The 21,200-nt window shown below is 42.2% G+C and overlaps 1 protein-coding gene across 2 annotated transcripts in view; it reads right to left on the reverse strand.

The window, feature by feature from the left end:
• REEP5 (receptor accessory protein 5) overlaps positions 1-21,200 on the reverse strand; it is a 72,646-nt gene that overhangs the window by 22,702 nt on the left and 28,744 nt on the right. The window lies entirely within an intron of this gene.

Consider the following 21,200-nt stretch of genomic DNA (forward strand, 5'->3'; position numbering starts at 1 on the left):
CTTATACCAATTGTATTTTATACCTTGAGATAATGAAATGTTTCAGCTTGTGAAAAATATTTTTACTTATGTACCCTTCTATGCAATTTACATTTTCATTTGTGACATGCCTTGTTCAAAGTCCCATGACCAATTTCTCTCTGCAGAGAGAAGTCGGCCCAGTTGTCCAGGAACCCAAACCCCTCCTTACTACACCAACTCCTCAGTCACTTGTTTACTTCCCTAATCTCCCTCTGCCTTTCTGATGTGGCTCGAGGTACCGGTAGTATTTCTGAGACTACTACCTTGGAGGTCCTTTTCCTCAATTAAGCTCCCAAGTCCCTAAAATCGTCCTTTAGGACACTTCATCTGCCTCTGACTGTCAATGGTGCCAACATGCACCATGACAGCCGGGTCTTCCCCCGTCGCTCCCAGTAATCTGTCCACCAGATCCATGATGTGCGGAACCCCAGTGCCCGGTAGACAGCATACATTTCTGCAGCATATTTGGCAAGTACAGAATCACAATATAGAAGATGGATATCTCTGTAACAGCAGCAGCTGCTGCCATAACCGAGGTATCCATCTTTTCAGTGAGCGGTTCTATGAACGATAATGGTGGTCTCTGTGGCGGCTTTGCCCTGAGATCACCGTTATCGGCGGCGGGAGAGGGGCCACCCCCCTCCCGCTGCTCTCCCGCACCCTCCGGCACTTACCGGAGCCGTCGGAATTGGTGGAGGCGATCGGCACCTGTCCGTAGCTGGGTATGGAGACGAGTGAGGGGAAGATACGTCTCCATACCATAGCAGGGTGGAAGCGACGTTAAAAGCCACATTTTTTTTTGCTGTCATTTTTTCAAATTACATTCCTTGTAATAGGAATAAAAGTGACCCAAATTAAAAAAAAAAAAAAAAAAACAAACAGTGTAAAAATAAATAAGCAAGTAAAAAAAAAAATGTTTTTTTTAAAGCGCCCTGTCCCGACAAGCTTGCAGGCAGAAGCGAACACATATGAAAACGGTGGTCAAACCACACATGTGAGGTATCGCCACGATCGTTCGAGTGAGAGCAATAATTCTAGCTCTAGACTCCTCTGTAACTCAAAACATGCAACCTGTAGAATTTTTTAAATGTCGCCTATGGAGATTTTTAAGGGTAAAAGTTTGATGCCGTTCCAGTAGCGGGCGCAATTTTGAAGCGTGACATGGGTATCAATTTACTCGGCGTAACATTATCTTTCACAATACAAAAAAAAAAAATGTGCCAACTTTACTGTTGTCTTATTTTTTTATTCAAAAAAGTGATTTTTTTTTTTTTCCAAAAAAAGTGTGCTTGTAAGACCGCTGCGCAAATACGGTGTGACAAAGTATTGCAATGACCGCCATTTTATTCTCTAAGGTGTTAGAAAAAAAAATGTAATTTTCTAGCAAAAAAAAAAATTGTTTTTAAACATAGAGTCTGAAAAAGAGACTTGGTCTTTAAGTGGTTAAGGATAGCTGATGCGCAGTTCCTTCTGCAGCTCTTACAGTGGTTGTAAACCCACAAATGAAAAAAAAAAAAAAAACCCTGCAAGACAAAGGCATAATGAGCTAGTATGCATAGCATACTAGCTCATTATGAAATGCTCACCTTAGATCAAAGCCCCCGCAGCGGTCCCAGCACACTGCTCTGCCCGGCGACATGTCTCCCGGAGTTATTTCCAGGTATCGCGGGCTCTGGCGCTGTGATTGGCCGGAGCCGCAATGACGTTACTGCCGCGCATGCGCGCAGGAGCCACCAGTAACGGCACATCAGCTCAAGCAACGGCACGAACGAACAAGCCATTGCTTTAGTGCGCATGTGCCGATATCCCCTGATACAGGAGACATCTCCTAAATCGTGCAGGTTTAGGAGATATCCACGGTAGCTACAGGTAAGCCTTATTATAGGCTTACCTGTAAGCAAAAGTGGTATGTAAGGGTTTACAACCACTTTAATGAGTAGGTGCAGCCGTTGGGCCCATTCACTATTATGAAAGGTTACCAGCAGCTGCACCTATTCTCAGCTCTCCCCAGCAAAGCCACCCACCCAGAGACCCGGCCATGCAGCATTAACTTACCTGGCGCCCCTGAGTCCCGTGCTATAGCAAACATGGCAGCCCCGGCATCCATCCAGGTGTGCATTTGCCTGGCTCGTCAATGTACGCTGCTGTGGCTGCTATATTTGCACGGCATCCCCGGTGTCCCCCCATGCGGGCCCAGAGCGCATGCTAAGCTCTCTGGGGGCACATACAGCCTATGGGTTGCAGGTTGGACACCCCTGCTTTAGACGGATCTATACTATCCATATATTAAGATAGATAGATAGATAGATAGATAGATAGATAGATATAGATATCCATCCATTCTTTTTATGTCAGCATTTTTGTTTATGCTTTTGTCACTTTTGATTGGTTTGTGCAACAAATACAAAAAATAAATAAAATAAAACACATATGCGAAAACACATGTGAACTGAAATGCAAACTGCTGAAAACCGAATCCGCATTCATCCTTTTTTTTTTCTTAGCAGAAAAACGTAACTGAACTTATGATGCCTGTGTGAAAGGCCCTAAGGGTCTTTTCCTGCCAGTCATAATTGGGTTTCCACCCAGTGATGATATTCAAGTGCCACCATCCCTCAGATTCTTTCTACCCTCTGATATCAACAAGTACATGATAGTCTCTCATAGCTACAGCAAAGTCTGCGTATATGACGAGACAACACTCAGCCGGCATTCAATTATCTGAGATATAAAATGGTGGTTGTTTGCCATTGCCGACTGTTCTTTTCAGCACTGAAAGCCAATAAGAGCTGAAAATAACGATCATTATGACAAGCACATACATTAGAGTTTAATGATGACCAAGAAAACCTTTGGAAGAACAAACAGAATTCTGTAGGCAAGTACTGACTAGCAACATAATCAAATATACATTAAAAGAGACTAAAGTATATTATTGCTGCAATTTGCCTTAATATCTCCATAATGGAAATACAAAACGCACAAACACTATTAATGTCATGATCTGACAACTTGTCTTACTCTGCTATGACAAGATATAGGACAGGTTTTTTTTTTTTTTTTTTTTTTGTTATGGTATGATTGACATGCATTGTTCAGACACAGCAATCCTAAAAGAATTCAGATTTTTGTCTAGTTTACAGATTAGTATCGACTGGTTGAAAAACGGGTTTCGCACACACAGGAATAAAAATAACCTGGGCCCACCCTAGTTTAAATACAAATTGCTCAAACACAATATAGAATCAGTTTAAATAGATTTTGACAGCTATCAGCTGCTAAAAACAACACGTATAAGCCATATTCAACTAATAAAAAATATATATATGTACACAAATGAACTAAACAACTTTAGGGCATGAATAAAAACTGTGCAATTTTTCCTGCAAATAAAATGGAGATTCAATCGTTTTAAAAACAGCACATTGTGTATCATCCAGTATAGGACTCAAGCTGTCCTCCAAAAGTATACTGCACTGAACAGTTTGAGTTATAAAGACCTATCACCCAGAACGGAAATGTATATCGAAGCTTGAGAAAAGCGGAGCTACAATGCAGGTTCTGGTCTGTTCAGCCAGTCTGGGCAAGCAGAGAAATGCATATATGGGAGCGGTTTTACTAAGGGTGGGAGTTCACATTTGCATCATGTTACACCCTAGATACAAGTGTAACGTGGTGCATAAAGTTGAGGTAGCCTTTTACAAATGGTGCACCAGGTTGCTGACCTCTGCAGAATCTTCTGTGAAAGTAAAGACGCCGCTGTTGTCAATACCCGCAATGCAGAGCTTGGATCCATCTTTCATGATCCAGAAACGAGATTGGCTCTTTCCTATCACCAGGCCTGTTTTTCAGTGCATCCTGAATCTTTAAGGCTTTGTTCACACTAGTGCGATTTCAGATGCGACTTGAGTGGCTTAGAATTGAATTACAATGGAAACCACATTGTTTTCAATGATGCCCATTCACATCAATGCAACTCAGTACAGTGTGATTGGTGCGATTCCAGTACGATTTTTGGCCCCATGGAACATACAACTTTATCAAAGTCGCATCCAAGTAGCACCACAAAAATTGCACTGAAAATCCGATCAAAATCGTATTGCAGCAGTGTGAACCTAGCCTTATACTGAGGATAGGACAAGTGCCTCCTTTGGATTCCTAAACTTAACAGATTTGAGAAAACATCTTGAAATCTTTTGACTGCACTATATAAAACGCACCGAAAATCTGATCAAAGTTGGATCACAGCAGTGTGAACCTAGCCTAAATGGTTTTGAAACCCTAACCATGAACTTCTCGTTTGATCCCTTTTGGTCTGCTAAATATACCATTTAAATAGGTTTTATGTGTGGTCAATAGGTGAAAAGGAATACCTGTTGATCCTACTAGAAATCTAGTCAGCTGACATCTCCCTGTGCTGAACGGTTATTATTTATATTGTTGCCAGCAACAGGAGCCTCTGTCTTCTGTCCATTCATCTGTAGTGCTTAGAAAGGGATTGGAGAATCTGTCTTCAGTCCCTTTGTCTGTCTCGAAGGGGAGATGTCAGGGTTCCGTTTAGACCCCCAACATCTCACCAAAGCCCCCCAAAAAAATATATAAAAAAAATAAAATAAGAATAATTCTAAAAAATAAAAAAAAAAAGTGTAAAAAATAAAATAAACTACTGACACCACTTTCCCCTGCCCAACCAACACTGTCCACTGCCCCCCCCCCCCCCCCCAAAAAAAGCATTGTGGAAAAAAAAAAATTAAAAACAAATTAAATAGTAAAAAAACAATTATTAAAAATAAAATAACTACTGACACCATCCGCTGCCACATACAACCCACCCCCTTCCCCAAAAGCACTGCGAAAAAATATTGAAAACGTGATTTAAAAAATATTTTGCCACGGGGGGAGAGGAGATAGGGGGTTGGTGTTGGTTGCAGGCGCAAAGCGCCACCTCCCTGACATTAGTTTTGGTTAGGTTGGGATGGCTCAAAAACAATGACAAACTCAGAATAGCCGCGTTTTTCAGTGTTTTTAAGCTTTTAGCAGAGTTAGAGCATTTTTACAGCTGAAAAAACTCCTCTTAAAGCCCACTAGTTCTGTTTTTTTTTCCAGTCTGGAAACGCCCCTGCCAAAAACTAGTGGTTCACCGAAATATCGGCTGCCGAAAATTATTGGCCGAAAACAGTGTTTTTGTCATTCGGCCGAATGACAAAAACAGCCGATACCGAAAATGGGGCGTGGTCCGCCCCGGGTGCGGCCCATTGCGGGAGTGTCCCTCCCTCCTGCTCTCCTTGTGTTAGCAGGGGCACTAGTGTGGGCACACCCGCCCAGGGGCGGGCTGACCGTCGCCTGCTTCATCATAGGAACGCCAGCTTCCCTCCCTGCTCAGAAAAACCCTGTCCTCAGCCCGCCCAATCTACCATCCCAGCGTCTGTGTCCGGCTGCAGGTCCTCCCCCGTGGTTGCCTAGCAAGGGGACGCTGTAGGCGGTGAAGTGGTGGGTGAAGGTACTATGGCGTGACGGCGTCCAAGGAGGAGGGAAAAAAAAAAGAGCGTGGGCGGGAAGAAGGAGAAGGTGGCAGAGGAGAGGATCAGAGGGGAGCCCGTCACCGAGGAGAACAAGGAGTTCTACAAACTCCAGATCTGGGACCTCGAGGGCTGCCTGGAGAGGTGATGGTGGAGGGGGCTACAGGTCTCAGCGTGCCCTGACTGGAAGAGGAGCAACAAGTTTAAGGTAGTACTACATCTCCCAGCATGCCATGGCAGAGTAAAAGTAAATGTTTTCATGAAAGTGCATTTTTTTTTTCAACGCACATGAAAGCGCTGCAGTGGTATAATCAAAGCTGATTGGGATCCTTCTGACTATCTCCTGTACCGTGTCCCCAGTCTCTGGCCATCTCCTGTACCGTGTCCCCAGTCTCTGGCCATCTCCTGTACCGTGTCCCCAGTCTCTGGCCATCTCCTGTACCGTGTCCCCAGTCTCTGGCCATCTCCTGTACCGTGTCCCCAGTCTCTGGCCATCTCCTGTACCGTGTCCCCAGTCTCTGGCCATCTCCTGTACCGTGTCCCCAGTCTCTGGCCATCTCCTGTACCGTGTCCCCAGTCTCTGGCCATCTCCTGTACCGTGTCCCCAGTCTCTGGCCATCTCCTGTACCGTGTCCCCAGTCTCTGGCCATCTCCTGTACCGTGTCCCCAGTCTCTGGCCATCTCCTGTACCGTGTCCCCAGTCTCTGGCCATCTCCTGTACCGTGTCCCCAGTCTCTGGCCATCTCCTGTACCGTGTCCCCAGTCTCTGGCCATCTCCTGTACCGTGTCCCCAGTCTCTGGCCATCTCCTGTACCGTGTCCCCAGTCTCTGGCCATCTCCTGTACCGTGTCCCCAGTCTCTGGCCATCTCCTGTACCGTGTCCCCAGTCTCTGGCCATCTCCTGTACCGTGTCCCCAGTCTCTGGCCATCTCCTGTACCGTGTCCCCAGTCTCTGGCCATCTCCTGTACCGTGTCCCCAGTCTCTGGCCATCTCCTGTACCGTGTCCCCAGTCTCTGGCCATCTCCTGTACCGTGTCCCCAGTCTCTGGCCATCTCCTGTACCGTGTCCCCAGTCTCTGGCCATCTCCTGTACCATGTCCCCAGTCTCTAAGCATCTCCTGTACCATGTCCGCAGTCTCTAAGCATCTCCTGTACCATGTCCGCAGTCTCTAAGCATCTCCTGTACCATGTCCGCAGTCTCTAAGCATCTCCTGTACCATGTCCCCAGTCTCTGGCCATCTCCTGTACCATGTCCCCAGTCTCTGGCCATCTCCTGTACCATGTCCCCAGTCTCTGGCCATCTCCTGTACCATGTCCCCAGTCTCTGGCCATCTCCTGTACCATGTCCCCAGTCTCTGGCCATCTCCTGTACCATGTCCCCAGTCTCTGGCCATCTCCTGTACCATGTCCCCAGTCTCTGGCCATCTCCTGTACCATGTCCCCAGTCTCTGGCCATCTCCTGTACCGTGTCCCCAGTCTCTGGCCATCTCCTGTACCATGTCCGCAGTCTCTAACCATCTCCTGTACCATGTCCGCAGTCTCTAAGCATCTCCTGTACCATGTTCGCAGTCTCTGACGATCACCTGCATCATATCTGCTAGAGGTGCACTGCATGGAAATTTTGCTAATACTATTAGCAATGTGTTATATAAAAATGTATAATCATTTTCGGTATCGGTTTTCGGCCTAGTGTATTTTTCATTTTCGGTTTCGGCACCAAAAAACCCATTCGGTGCACACCTACCAAAAAACGCTGAAAAAAGCTTATGTGTGCATGGACACATAGGAGAACGTGCTGGGGAGTTTATTGGCTGCAGAAAAAAAAAACCCTGAAGCCAAAAACAGCAGAAGTAAAAACGTCCAGTGTGCATGAGGCCTAAGAATGCTGGCTGCAGAAGAAGAATAAAAAAAAAAAAAAAAAAAAAAAGGTAAGAGACAGAATTGTAATCATCAAAAGCTGCAGCAATCTCACATACGTAGCATATAGACTGCTGCACTAGTCTGGGAGTAAAGCTGGGCAGTCAGTACAAAGATGGCCAAAACTTTCCTGCCTATTCCAGCTTTTATGTTTACCTTAGCGCTTCGCAAACTGATGGTGCTATATAAATCCTGTATAATATGAGGGTTGTTCAAAAATATTTCACACTTTTTTTACTTTTTCAAAAACAAAAAATTTACATCCCTTTTTTACATTCCTTCACCTTCCTTTGCAACGCATTTTTCCCCAGCACTGTACCAACTTTTTAATGCCATCAGCAAAACTCCTCCCGCCCTTACTGTTTCCAACAAAAATTTAAAAGTGTAGAAACTTTTCGAAGACCCCTCGTAATATTATTATTATAATAATAATAAAAAATAATAATAATGTCCTGAATAAGTGATGTGTACTGCACAATCACACACACACACACACACACACACACACACACACTATAGGGTTAAAACCTGTGGATACATTTAGCTATACAGCAAACCGTACATGAATCACGAGGAAGCCACTACTTGCTGTACATACATGTTATTTGCTCAGAAAAAACACATCTGCGGCATTGAACGAGGAAGAGGAGGGGTTAATGGAGGAGACCGTCATTCTGCGGTATTCAGGCGAAGGATCACATTTCCTCCCCATGCCCACCATTTCCTGATTAGCCAGTGATATGAGTGTGTAAGAAATACACTGACTCACCCTCTTGTTATATGTGTGGCATGTGTCAGGTAAAAAAAAAAAAAAAAAAAAGAGTGAAAAAAAGAAATTTAAAAAAAATAAATAAATAAAAGGAGAAGTCAGACACACCCGCCCGCCTTCCACACAAAGACTGGCTGTGATTTCACATCTTGCTCATAGGCAATAACTATGACTTGTGGAGCAATGATCTTTGCCATTGCCTTCAGGTCATGTTTTAACGCCTATACAAGTAGAAAAGTCACAATGCAGAAAAGAAGCCGTTTCTGTTGTGCACTGAAATAATGGAATTGGTAGGTTTTTTTTTGGTCTTTTTTCTATATAACAAAGCAAGGCATCAAATACAAAATTTCCTTAGGCCCTGTTCACACCGCCGCGCTCTGTATTGCCGCAAAACACGGAACACGTGGATCGCAAGCGCATCACATGTTTTGCTCCATTTCAGAATCATGAGAATGGCTCCCGCTGCTATCAATCTGTCCAATGAGGAGAAAGACAGCAGCTGGAGCCGCTGCACATCGCTGGATCGGGTTCAGATAAAAAAATAAAAGAAGAAGGACAGGGTCTGGCAGGGGGGGGGGGGGGGTTGGGAGCTGCAGCACAGAAGGTTTTTCACCTTAACCACTTCAATACCGGTCACTTTCAACCCTTTCCCGCCCAGGCCATTTTTTATCGCTGTCGCATGTTGAATGAATTGCGCAGGCATGCAACGCTGTACCCAAATAAATTTTTAATCATTTTCTTCACACAAATAGAGCTTACTTTTGGTGGTATTTAATCACTGCTGGGTTTTTTATTTTTTACAAAAAAAAAAAAAAGGGTTTAGTTTGTCAGTAAATGTTGCAAATAAGTAATTTTTCTCCTTCACTGATGAGGTGGCACCAATATGCCACAATGGATAGGTGGCACTGATGAGTGGCCCTGAAAGGCAGCACTGACTGGCATCACTAATTGGCACCGACTGGTGTCACTGATGGGCTTTACTGTAATCAGGGCACTGATGATCAGTGCCCCTATTACCTGTCCGGGTGTCCCCCAGGAGGAGATGCCGCTGATCGTCTCTCCTCGCCACACACTGTCAGCACTGTCAGTGTGAGGCGATGAGAGCAGATTACCAGCACTTCTATGTGACCAGCTGCGATTGGACACAGCCGATCACATGGTTAAAGAGCCGCGTCAACGGCTCTTTACAGAGATCGGGGTCACACAGTGTCCTAGGAACATAGCGTGGCCGCAATCGCAGCCCACCCCTGCAAGAGCTGCCGTTCTGGGGCGACCTCATTTGAAGTCCACCCAAAACGAGAGCCACGCCGCTTCTACGTCATTTGACGGTGGGCGGGCGGTAAGTGGTTAAAGCGAAGTTCCACGCAAAAGTAGGGGGGGTACCTAGTTTGACAAGTAACCCAGCTCCCACTTCCGCTCATGGCGCCGAGCAAAAGAAGTTCTCCTCTCCCCCCTCCCTCCCTGCAATCTTCTGGGACACATCACAGGTCCCAGAAGATTGCCCAGGCATTCAGAACAAGCAGGGCAACTCGCTCAGTGCGCGCCCGGCTGTGAAACTGCAAGCTGTAATAGCTGGGTGCCCACACTTGCAATGCTGGGCGCCGCGGAGAGAAGCGAGGCTTTGGGCGGCTGCATCGCTGAACCGTGGGACAGGTGAATGTAGCTGCTGACTTGAAATGGGTTGAACTCTGCTTTAAAGGTAAAAAAACCTTAAGGCTTTACAACCACTTTAACAATAGCATGCAATGCTAAGCTGAGGTTTCCAAACAGCGCTAAATCGTTTCTTGTATCATCAAAAGGAGGGAGAGGGAGAATTTTGCACCTGCACAAATCATTAGTAAGGCCTCATCTGGAATATGCAGTTCAGTTTTGGGCACCAGTTCTGAAAAAAGGATATCGGGGAACTGGAGAAAGTGCAGAGAAGGGCAACCAAATCGATTAGAGGTATGGAGGAGCTTGGCTGAACTGAAACTATTCTCTTGAGAAGGAGATTAAGATGGGACATGTTCACCATATATATATATATAAATATATCCTGTATGTGGTCCATATAGAGAACTTGGTGTTGGGCTATTCACTTTCAGGCCATTACAGAGGACAAGGGGACACTCTTTATGTCTAGAGGAAAAGTAAATTAAATCTTCACAGTAAGAGCTGTGAAAATGTGGAACGGACTCCCTCAATAGCTGGTTCTGTCTAGCTCAGTAGACTTTTTTTTTTTTTTTTTTTAAACAAGGAGCTGGATGCATTCCTAAATTCACAAAATATAACTAGATATTAATATTTAGAGTTAATAAAGACAAGGATAGTTGCTCCATGGAATAGCCGATTACCTCATGGGGGTTCAGAAAGGAAATTTTTTGTCACCACTGGGGCGAACTGGTTAATGCTTTAGGCCTCAGGCACACTGATTTATTGTAAACGCAGTTTCTCCTGACAGGAGATCTGCGTTAAAAACTCACCTAAGCTGCACTTCTTCAAACCAGTTTAGGGCTCCATGTATATTAGCATCTTTTAAATTTGAGTTTAGGAGCTTCATGGCTTTTTTTTGCCAAAGCTCCTAAACTCAACTCCATAAAATCCTATGCAACAATGTACACATAGGCTTTTAGGCTAGTTTTAGGAGCTGCTGCGGTTAGGGGAGGTTCAACCTCCCTCTCCTGAACGTGGAAGAATTGTGTTCAGAATAGGAAAGTTTTGACCGCCAGCCGCAAAATGTGCATAATTGCTGTAAAACAGTGGTGTGATTTTCCGTGGCCGGCGGTCAAATTAGTTCAAGTGTACGTGAAGCCTTGATGAGTTTAGCAGAGTTTATAAGCATTTGGTGTTTGGGAGTTTATTTCATTAGCCAGAATTTATTTCTGGCCATTGAAATTAATAAATGCTAAGCGTTAAGGCGCGTTTAGCATCTTAAATGCCCGTAAACTCTTGTCTTGAACATTGTTTTTGTGCTTTCAGAGAAATGCCAGTAAACTCTGCTGCCTATAAACTTCAATCAGCTATGTGTACATGGACACAATGGATAACAGAAGAGAGTTCAGGGGCTTCAGAAAAAAAACAAAAAAAAGCCCATTTGCTCCTAAACATCAGTTTAGCAGCTGAAGTGTACATGAGGCCTTATAGGGATTATTTTGCCTTTCTCTAGAATTCAGGGGTCTCCAAACTATGGCCCTCCAGTTGTTCAGGAACTACAGTTCCCGTCATGTCTGTGAATTTCAGAGTTTTTTTACAATGCCTCATGGGGAGTGTAGTTCTGCAACAGCTGGAGGGCCGTAGTTTGGAGATCCCTGCTCTAGATCAACTATGGGTATAAGATTGTGTATATGGATTAGTGTCTTTTTTGCTATGCGACATAACATGTCCAAGTTTACTAAAGTACCACCAGCTATGGGTAACACACAATGCATTCATACTGCAACAAGTGCTGTAAACAATAGGCAATGCTGTAGCCTTTGCCTCGCACAGCACCCACAACTGGTTATAGCAAAGAATAGGAAGCACCAGCGAGACAACAGCTTGGTTGAAGCCTGAGGGATCCTTTGAATGGTTATTGTGATGAAAAAAAAAATGTAAAAAGTATTAATGTACAGCAAAGGAGGCAGGGAAATCCAGGCGGAATCCCCGAGCAATTGTGATCTCACTTGTCAGAAATGTTAATATTACAGCTACAAGTCTTTTTAATAAGATCTGGGCAAAAGTGGCGAGGAAGAGGAATAACCCATAGCAGTGAGTACAGCGAGTGTACTTGTTTTTCCTCTATTGTGCAGTGTAACATCTCAGTATTTACCTCTTAACATCAGTCACAGCCAATTACGAAAACTGACAAGTGAACATCTGTCATCTGTTTGGAAATATTATATGGGTTAGCTGTGCGACCTACATTTAAAGGGGCCACACACAAATAGGTCTCAGCCTGTTTTACCAAACTCTTATGTGATGATCACAAAGCACCTGAACCCACCACACCTCAAGCAACCCCCATTTTTTTGGTTGTATGCTGAAAAAAAAAAAAAAAAAGACTTCAACTTTTAGCTGTCATGTGGCAACTCCACATGCATTTAAGTTTCAGAACTTGCTTCACACTAGCTAACATAAAAAATATATAACCTCTTCTCTTTTATGGCTCATTCACACATGTCCTATACAGCATGTGGAGCAATTTGTTTACTCTTCTGTCCTGAGCCATGTACAGGTAGCCCATTTATATGAAGGGACATCCATCGGCTGTACAGACTCACCTGCAAAACAGAGTTTGACAAGTACACAGACTCCAGCGCAGAGCGTGTGTGTCCAGGTCCATGAACCTGTCCCTACATAGCTGTCAGACTCGGCTGTGTGGGTGAGTCTATATAGCTAATGCATGTCCATTCACTTACATGGGCTGCCTGCACACAGCTCAGCATTAGGACAGAAAAGTAAACAAAGGGCTCTTCACGTTGTATGGGGCTGAGCTCCCGTGTGAATGAGCTCTTCAAAAGAATTAATACAGTGGATATAAAAAGTCTACACAGCCCTGTTAAAATGTCAGGTTTCTGTGATGTAAAAAAAAAAATTACAAAGATAAATCATTTCAGAACGGTTTCCACCTTTAATGTGACCTATAAACTGTACAACTCAGTTGAAAAACTTTAATCTCCTTCTGGTGAAGCCATTCCTTTGTTGATTTGGATGTATGCTTTGGATCGTTGTCATGCTGAAAGATGAAGTTCCTCTTCATGTTCAGCTTTCTAGCAGAAGCCTGAAGGTTTTGTGCCAATATTGACTGGTGTTTGGAACTGTTCATAATACAGGCTGTCCCCGGGTTACAAACAAGATTGGGTCTGTAGGTTTGTTCACTTCAGCCCCGGAAGGATTTACCCCCTTCCTGACCAGAGGACTTTTTCCAATTTAGCACTGCGTCGCTTTAACTGCTAATTGCGCGGTCATGCAATGCTGTACCCAAACAAAATTTGCGTCCTTTTCTTCCCACAAATAGAGCTTTCTTTTGATGGTATTTGATCACCTCTGCCGTTTTTATTTTTTGCTCTATAAACGGAAAAAGACCGAAAATTTTGAAAAAAAAAAATGATATTTTCTACTTTTTGTTATAAAAAAAATCCAATAAACTCAATTTTAGTCACACATTTAGGCCAAAATGTATTCAGCCACATGTCCTTGGTAAAAAAAATGTCAATAAGTGTATATTTATTGGTTTGCGCAAAAGTTATAGCGTCTACAAACTAGGGTACATTTTCTGGAATTTACACAGCTTTTAGTTTATGACTGCCTATGTCATTTCTTGAGGTGCTAAAATGGCAGGGCAGTACAAAACCCCCCCAAATGACCCCATTTTGGAAAGTAGACACCCCAAGGAAATTGCTGAGAGGCATGTTGAACCCATTGAATATTTATTTTTTTTATCCCAAGTGATTGAATAATGACAAAAAAAAAAAAATTACAAAAAGTTATCACTAAATGATATATTGCTCACACAGGCCATGGGCATATGTGGAATTGCACCCCAAAATACATTGAGCTGCTTCTCCTGAGTACGGGGATACCACATGTGTGGGACTTTTTGGGAACCTAGCTGCGTACGGGGCCCCGAAAACCAATCACTGCCTTCAGGATTTCTAAGGGCATAAATTTTTTATTTCACTCCTCACTACCTATCACAGTTTTGAAGGCCATAAAATGCCAAGATAGCACAAACCCCCCAAATGACCCCATTTTGGAAATTAGACACCCCAAGCTATTTGCTGAGAGGCATGTTGAGTCCATGGAATATTTTATTTTTTGACACAAGTTGCGGGAATGTGACAATTTTTTTTTTTTTTGCACAAAGTTGTCACTAAGGCTCCATTCACACTAGCGCGTTTTTTGATGCATTTTGCATTTTGCAGAAATGCATGGGAATTTTTTAACATGGGATCCTATGGAACATGTTCACATCAATGCCTTTTTGTACCTCTGCGTTTTTGGAAAGGGTCAGGGACTTTTTTTCATGCAAAAAGCAGCGTTTTGCATGTAATGGATTTCAATGGACAAGCATCAAAAACGCAAGTGCACCGTTTTTGCAGCGTTTTTGGTGCGTTTTTGCCGTTTTTTTTTGTTTTTTTTTTTAATTTTTATTTTTTGTAATTTTTTTTTAAGACTGTAAAAAAAAATGAAAAAAAAAAAAAAAAAAAAAAAAAAACGCAAATCGCGGCAAAAAACGCGGCAAAAACGCTACAAAAACGCTGCTCAAAAACGTGGCAAGCATGAAAAAAAAACCTCCAAAAACGCTCAAAAGCAACATGCATAGGTGTGAATCGAGCCTAAATGATATATTGCTCACACAGGCATTGGGCATATGTGGAATTGCACCCCAAAATACATTTAGCTGCTTCTCCTGAGTATGGGGATACCACATGTGTGGGACTTTTTAGGAGCCTAGCCGCGTACGGGACCCAGAAATCCAATCACCGCCTTCAGGATTTCTAAGGGTGTAAATTTTTGATTTTACTCCTCACTGCCTATCACAGTTTCGGAGGCCATGGAATGCCCATTTTGGAAAGTAGACACCCCAAGCTATTTGCTGAGAGGCATGGTGAGTATTTTGCAGCTCTCATTTGTTTTTGAAAGTGAAGAAAGACAAGAAAAAAAAATTTTTTTTTTTTTTTTTTTTCAATTTTCAAAACTTTGTGACAAAAAGTGAGGTCTGCAAAATACTCACTATACCGCTCAGCAAATAGCTTGGGGTGTCTACTTTCCAAAATGGGGTCATTTGGGGGGGGGGGGGTTTTGAACTGTCCTGGCATTTTATGCACAACATTTAGAAGCTTATGTCACACATCACCCACTCTTCTAACCACTTGAAGACAAAGCCCTTTCTGACACTTTTTGATTACATGAAAAAAAATTTTTTTGCAAGAAAATTACTTTGAACCCCCAAACATTATATATTTTTTTAAAGCAAATGCCCTACAGATTAAAATGGTGGGTGTTTCATTTTTTTTTTTTTTTTTACACAGTATTTGCGCAGCGATTTTTCAAACGCATTTTTTGGGGAAAAAAAACACACTTTTTTACATTTTAATGCACTAAAAACACACTATATTGCCCAAATGTTTGAGGAGATAAAAAAGATGATCTTAGGCCGAGTACATGGATACCAAACATGACATGCTTTAAAATTGCGCACAAACGTGCAGTGGCAACAAAATTAATACATTTTTAAAAGCCTTTACAGGTTACCACTTTAGATTTACAGAGGAGGTCTACTGCTAAAATTACTGCCCTTGATCTGACTTTCGTGCTGATACCTCACATGCATGGTGCAATTGCTGTTTACATTTGACGCCAGACCGATACTTGCGTTCGCCTTAGCGCGAGAGCAGGGGGGACAGGGGTGCTTTTTTTTTTTTCTTTTTCTTTTTTTTTTTTTGCTTTTTTATCTTATTTTTAAAAACTGTTCCTTTCATTTTTTTATTTTTTTTTAATCATTTTTATTGTTATCTCAGGGAATGTAAATATCCCCTATGATAGCAATAGGTAGTGACAGGTACTCTTTTTTGAAAAAATTGGGGTCTATTAGACCCTAGATTTCTCCTCTACCTTCAAAGCATCTGACCACACCAAGATCGGTGTGATAAAATGCTTCCCCAATTTCCCAATGGCGCTGCAACTAGTGTATGGTAGCGTTCAAAACATTCACCAATGCAAAGACCAGGATTGTCAGGACAGGAGGGACAATAGCCTGTGTCACGTCTATATCCGCGCTTGCTGCAGACACATCTTTTTTTGGGGGGGGGGGGGGGGGTTCGTTGGGTAGGGGTACTTGGGAGGACAAAGAAAATGCCTTTAATGCAGCCGACTGCGTACGGGGCCCCGAAAACCAATCACCGCCTTCAGGATTTCTAAGGGTGTAAATTTTTGATTTCACTCTTCACTGCCTATCACAGTTTCGGAGGCCATGGAATGCCCAGGTGGCACAAAACCCCCCCCAAATGACCCCATTTTGGAAAGTAGACACCCCAAGCTATTTGCTGAGAGGCATGGTGAGTATTTTGCAGCTCTCATTTGTTTTTGAAAATGAAGACAGACAAGAAAAAAAAAATGTTTTTTTCTTTTTTCAATTTTCAAAACTTTGCGACAAAAAGTGAGGTCTGCAAAATACTCACTATACCTTTCAGCAAATAGCTTGGGGTGTCTACTTTCCACGACATCTTTTTTGGGGGGGGGTTCGTTGGGTAGGGGTACTCGGGAGGACATAAAGAAAATGCCTAATTTTAAATTTTTTTTTGTCAGTCATTGTTCAATCACTTGGGACAAAAAAAAAAAAAAAAAAAAATTAATATTCAATGGGCTCAACATGCCTCTCAGCAATTTCCTTGGGGTGTCTACTTTCCAAAATGGGGTCATTTGGGGGGGTTTTGTACTGCCCTGCTATTTTAGCACCTCAAAAAATGACATAGGCAGTCAAACTAAAAGCTGTGTAAATTCCAGAAAATGTACCCTAGTTTGTAGACGCTATAACTTTTGCGCAAACCAATAAATATACGCTTATTGACATTTTTTTTTACCAAAGACATGTGGCCGAATACATTTTGGCCTAAATGTATGACTAAAATTGAGTTTATTGGATTTTTTTATAACAAAAAGTAGAAAATGTCATTTTTTTTCAAAATTTTCGGTCTTTTTCCGTTTATAGCGCAAAAAATAAAAACCGCAGAGGTGATCAAATAACATCAAAAGAAAGCTCTATTTGTGGGAAGAAAAGGACGTCAATTTTGTTTGGGTACAGTATTGCATTACCGCGCAATTAGCAGTTAAAGCGACGCACTGCCAAATTGTAAAAAGTGCTCTGGTCAGGAAGGGGGTAAATCCTTCCGGGGCTGAAGTGGTTAAGTTGAATCTGTTTGTAAGTCGGAACAGGTACATTTATTAAGTGTAGCTCCAGCCAAAAAAACTTTAAGCTTTTTGGATAACATAGGGAAGGGTTAACACCCCTGTAACGTTTGTTTTCCTGTCTGTGCACCTGTTCAGAAGATTTCACCTCACTTATTGCGCCTGTGATAATTGGATTTTGAAAATTTTGGGTTGTTGTAGAAACAATCCTTGGTGATAAAGCATCAGTAGAGACCCCCTTTTCCCCATGAGAACTCTTACAGGAGAAAATTTCCCTTCCTAGGGGTAGATTTCCTCTCACTTCCTGTTGTCTCCCTCCGTTTGTAAGTTGAATGTTTGTAACTAGGGGACCGCCTGTACCCTCTACCTTGACTAAGGCCCCTGTTCCAGCTGAAGAAAAACAGCCCCAAAGCATGATTCTGCCACCACCATGCTTCATGGTGGGTATGGTGTTCTTTTGGTGATGTGCAGTGTTGTTTTTGCGCCTAACATACTCTTTTGGAATTATGGCTAAAAAAGTTCAACCTTGGTTTCCGTGCTTTTGGGAGGATTCAGATGTGTTTTTGCAAAATTTAGCTGGGCTTGGATGTTTTTCTTCATAAGAAAAGGCTTCCTTCTTGCCACTTTACCCCATAGCCCAGACATATGAAAAATACAGGAGACTGTTGTCACATGTTCCATACAGCCAGTACTTGCCAGATATTCCTGCAGGTTCTTTAATTTTGCTGTAGGCCTCTTGTCAGCCTCCCTGACCAGTTTTGGAGGAACGTCCAGCTCTTGGTAATGTCACTGTTGTACCATATTTTCTCTATTTGATGACTGTCTTCACTGTGTTCCATGGAATATCTAATGACTTGGAAATTCTTTTGTACCCTTCTCCTGACTGATACCTTTTAACAATGAGATCCCTCTGTTGCTTTAGAAGCTCTCTGCGGACCATGGCTTTTGCTGTAAGATGTGACTAAGGAAATGTCAGGAAAGACCTACTAGAAAAGCTGAACTTTATTTGGGGTTTATCGGAGGCACTTTAAATTATGGCATGTGTTTACCAAGCCCTACCTAACATGAGTTTGAATGTGATTACCCAATTCTGAACACAGCTATATCCCCAGTTATAAAAGGGTGTGCACACTTATGCAACCACATTATTTTATTTTTACTTACCATCCCCCCTCCCCCCCCAAAAAAAAAAAAAAAAAAAAAAAAAAAAAAGATAGTTTGTTTTTCAATGGAGTTATACAGTTTATAGGTCACATTAAAAGGTGGAAAAAGTTCTTAAATTATTTATCTTTGTCTCATTTTTTTTACATCACAGAAACCTGAAATTTTAACAGGGGCATGTAGACTTTTTATATCCACTGTAAGCTAGCCAAAGAGTATTTTATATTACGAATTGTATTTAAAAAGTGCAATTATATAATCAAACAAAAAGTATACTTAAAGTGATTGTAAAGTCTTGTTTTTTTCCCTATAAAAATAACAAACATGTTATACTTACCTCCTCTGTTACAGTGGATTTGCACAGAGCAGCCCCGATCCTCCTCTTCTCGAGTCCCTCTTTGGCTCTCCTGGCTCCTCCCTCCTGTTCAGTGCCCCCACAGAAAGCAGCTTGCTATAGGGGCACCCGAGACGAGCCACAGCTCCCTGTGCCCAATCAGACATGGAGCCCTGACCTGCCCCTGCCCCCCTCTCTTGCCTGATTGGCCAGCTGGCTTTGATTAACAGCAACGGGAGCCAATGACGTCGCTGCTGTGTCTCAGCCAATCAGGAAGGAGAATCTCAGACGGCTGAGACACTCGTGTACAACGCTGGACAGAGAGGGACCGCAGGTAAGTGTTAGGGAGGCTGCACACAGAAGGCTTTTTAACTTAATGCATAGAATACATTGATAAAAAAAAAAAAAAAACCTTGACTTTACAATCACTTTTACCCTTTTTGGTTCCTCCTTCCTGATATTACCTGAAACAGCTGGATACTTACCGAGTTATTGACAATCCCGCTGTCAGAACAGAATAGCATAGCAAGGGATATTGCCGCACTAACATCACAACCCGCTGGATTGACAAAAGAAAAAAAAAACTGGAGCATGTGTACCCAGCTTAAGACTACCTGCATTCAGAAATAAGATCTGAAAACAGAACTGTTCATTTACACAGAGCTCATTTAGCTTCTTTCACACAAATATACTGGAATAGGCAAAGTTTTATAACCACACTAATCCGAGCGTTGGAAATCTGAACTTGACCAATATAGTGATCATGCTGTGGAGATGATAAAAGACTAAGGTGTCCGTTTATGAAGCAGTGATCAGCGGTGATCCCGAGGATCACCGCTGATCACAGTCCATAAACAGTTTATGAAACAGTGATAATCGGGGGAGAACATGTTTGAACTTGTTCTCCCGCCGATTATCTCTACACACGGAGAATCCTCATTGAATGACACAGTAACGGCCAGTTTATGAAGTGGTGATCTCACCGCTTCACTGGCGATCTGAGTCAGAATTCACACTCCCAGGTTCACCAGCTCAGAGGTGGTGAATCGGGGAGTGAAGAGGAAATCTGGGGGGATCTGAGGGGGAAGGAGGAAGATTTTTAACTTCCTTATGCCTCGTTCAGACCCCCCAACACTGTAAGCATGTCCCCCTGTCATATTTATGTGTATACATATTTATACATATATACATATAATGTGTATATGTATATATATATATATCATGTGTGTGTGTGTATACATGTATATATAGTGTGTGTGTGTGTATACATATGTGTATAATGTAGGGGGACACATTATTTTATTAACATTAATCCACGCCGTTGAGCAGTGATAATTTATCACTGCTTGATAAACTGACATCTGGTGCTGTAATCTCGTAAAGTCTCACGAGATTCCAGTATCAGGAGCCGTTCTCCACTATTTGAAGCATTTGTAGATCACTTCACTCCTCCAAAGGTGAAGCGATCTACACCGCTTCATAAACTGGCACACAGAGGAGAAGATTCTTCACTGTGAATGCCGGAGAACGAAGCAGTGAATAGATTTCACTGCTTCATAAACGGACACCTATGTCTGCCCAAACAGGTGAGTGATTATATTACAGGAATGACAGACACACTATTGTGATCTATGCAAACTTAATGGAAAAAAAGGGAGAGAGATCTGCCACACCTAACTGAAGCACAAAGAATAGCCTTATGCTCCAGGAGGCTAGAAACATGGATGTATTACCACCATCGTGTTCATAGGAAGAATACATGACTGCAACATCTCTTATTTGTACAAAGAAGCATATGGTAAAGTGCATGACTTGGGAAAAATCATAAAATGAGTAAACAGCATTAACCACATGGAAACAGACACATGATCTCAAAATAAATGTTTAAAAAAAAATATGGGAGGAGAGATTAAACTATTTAATAAAACAAATACCCAATATAGACAGACACTGTACTAAGTTGTTTATCATAGACAGATATATCAGTATGGGCATTGCACAACCCAGGAGACATATGTTCTGTCTGTTGCTGGACTCCCTGCCTCTTGTGTACCTTGAGGAACTCTGTAAACATATATGATACGTCTAGACACTCAGTACCATGATTCAGTAAATATATACAGTATGATAGGTCTAAGACACTCAGTACTAGAAGTCAGCACTTTCCTTTGGTCAAGTCAAATCGGAACGTCACTCTCCCAATTAAGAATTATTATTTTTAATCCTCATTCTGCTAGCATTAGTAAATATATAGGAAAGTATAACATTTACTGGTTTTAAACTTTCTTTTTTACATTTCAAAAATGTTAAAGTGTCAAAAATGTCAGTTAGGTGTCCGATCTGTCCGCCACAATGTCACAGTCCCGCAAAAAAAAAAAAAAAAAAAAAAACCAACATCACTGATCACCACCATTACTAGTAAAAAAAAAATAAAAAAATTTATTATAATAACGCCATGAATCATCATTTGTTTTTTTACATTTTTTTTTTATGTTTTATAGCAGAAAGTAAAAATCTTTTTTTTTTTCAAAGTTGTCGCTCTTTTTTGTTTATAGCACAAAAAATAAAAACCCCAGAGATGATCAAATACCACCGAAAGAAAGCTCTATTT

The sequence above is a fragment of the Aquarana catesbeiana genome, linkage group LG01 (genome assembly GCF_042186555.1).
Source record: "Aquarana catesbeiana isolate 2022-GZ linkage group LG01, ASM4218655v1, whole genome shotgun sequence".
Lineage (NCBI taxonomy): Eukaryota > Metazoa > Chordata > Amphibia > Anura > Ranidae > Aquarana > Aquarana catesbeiana.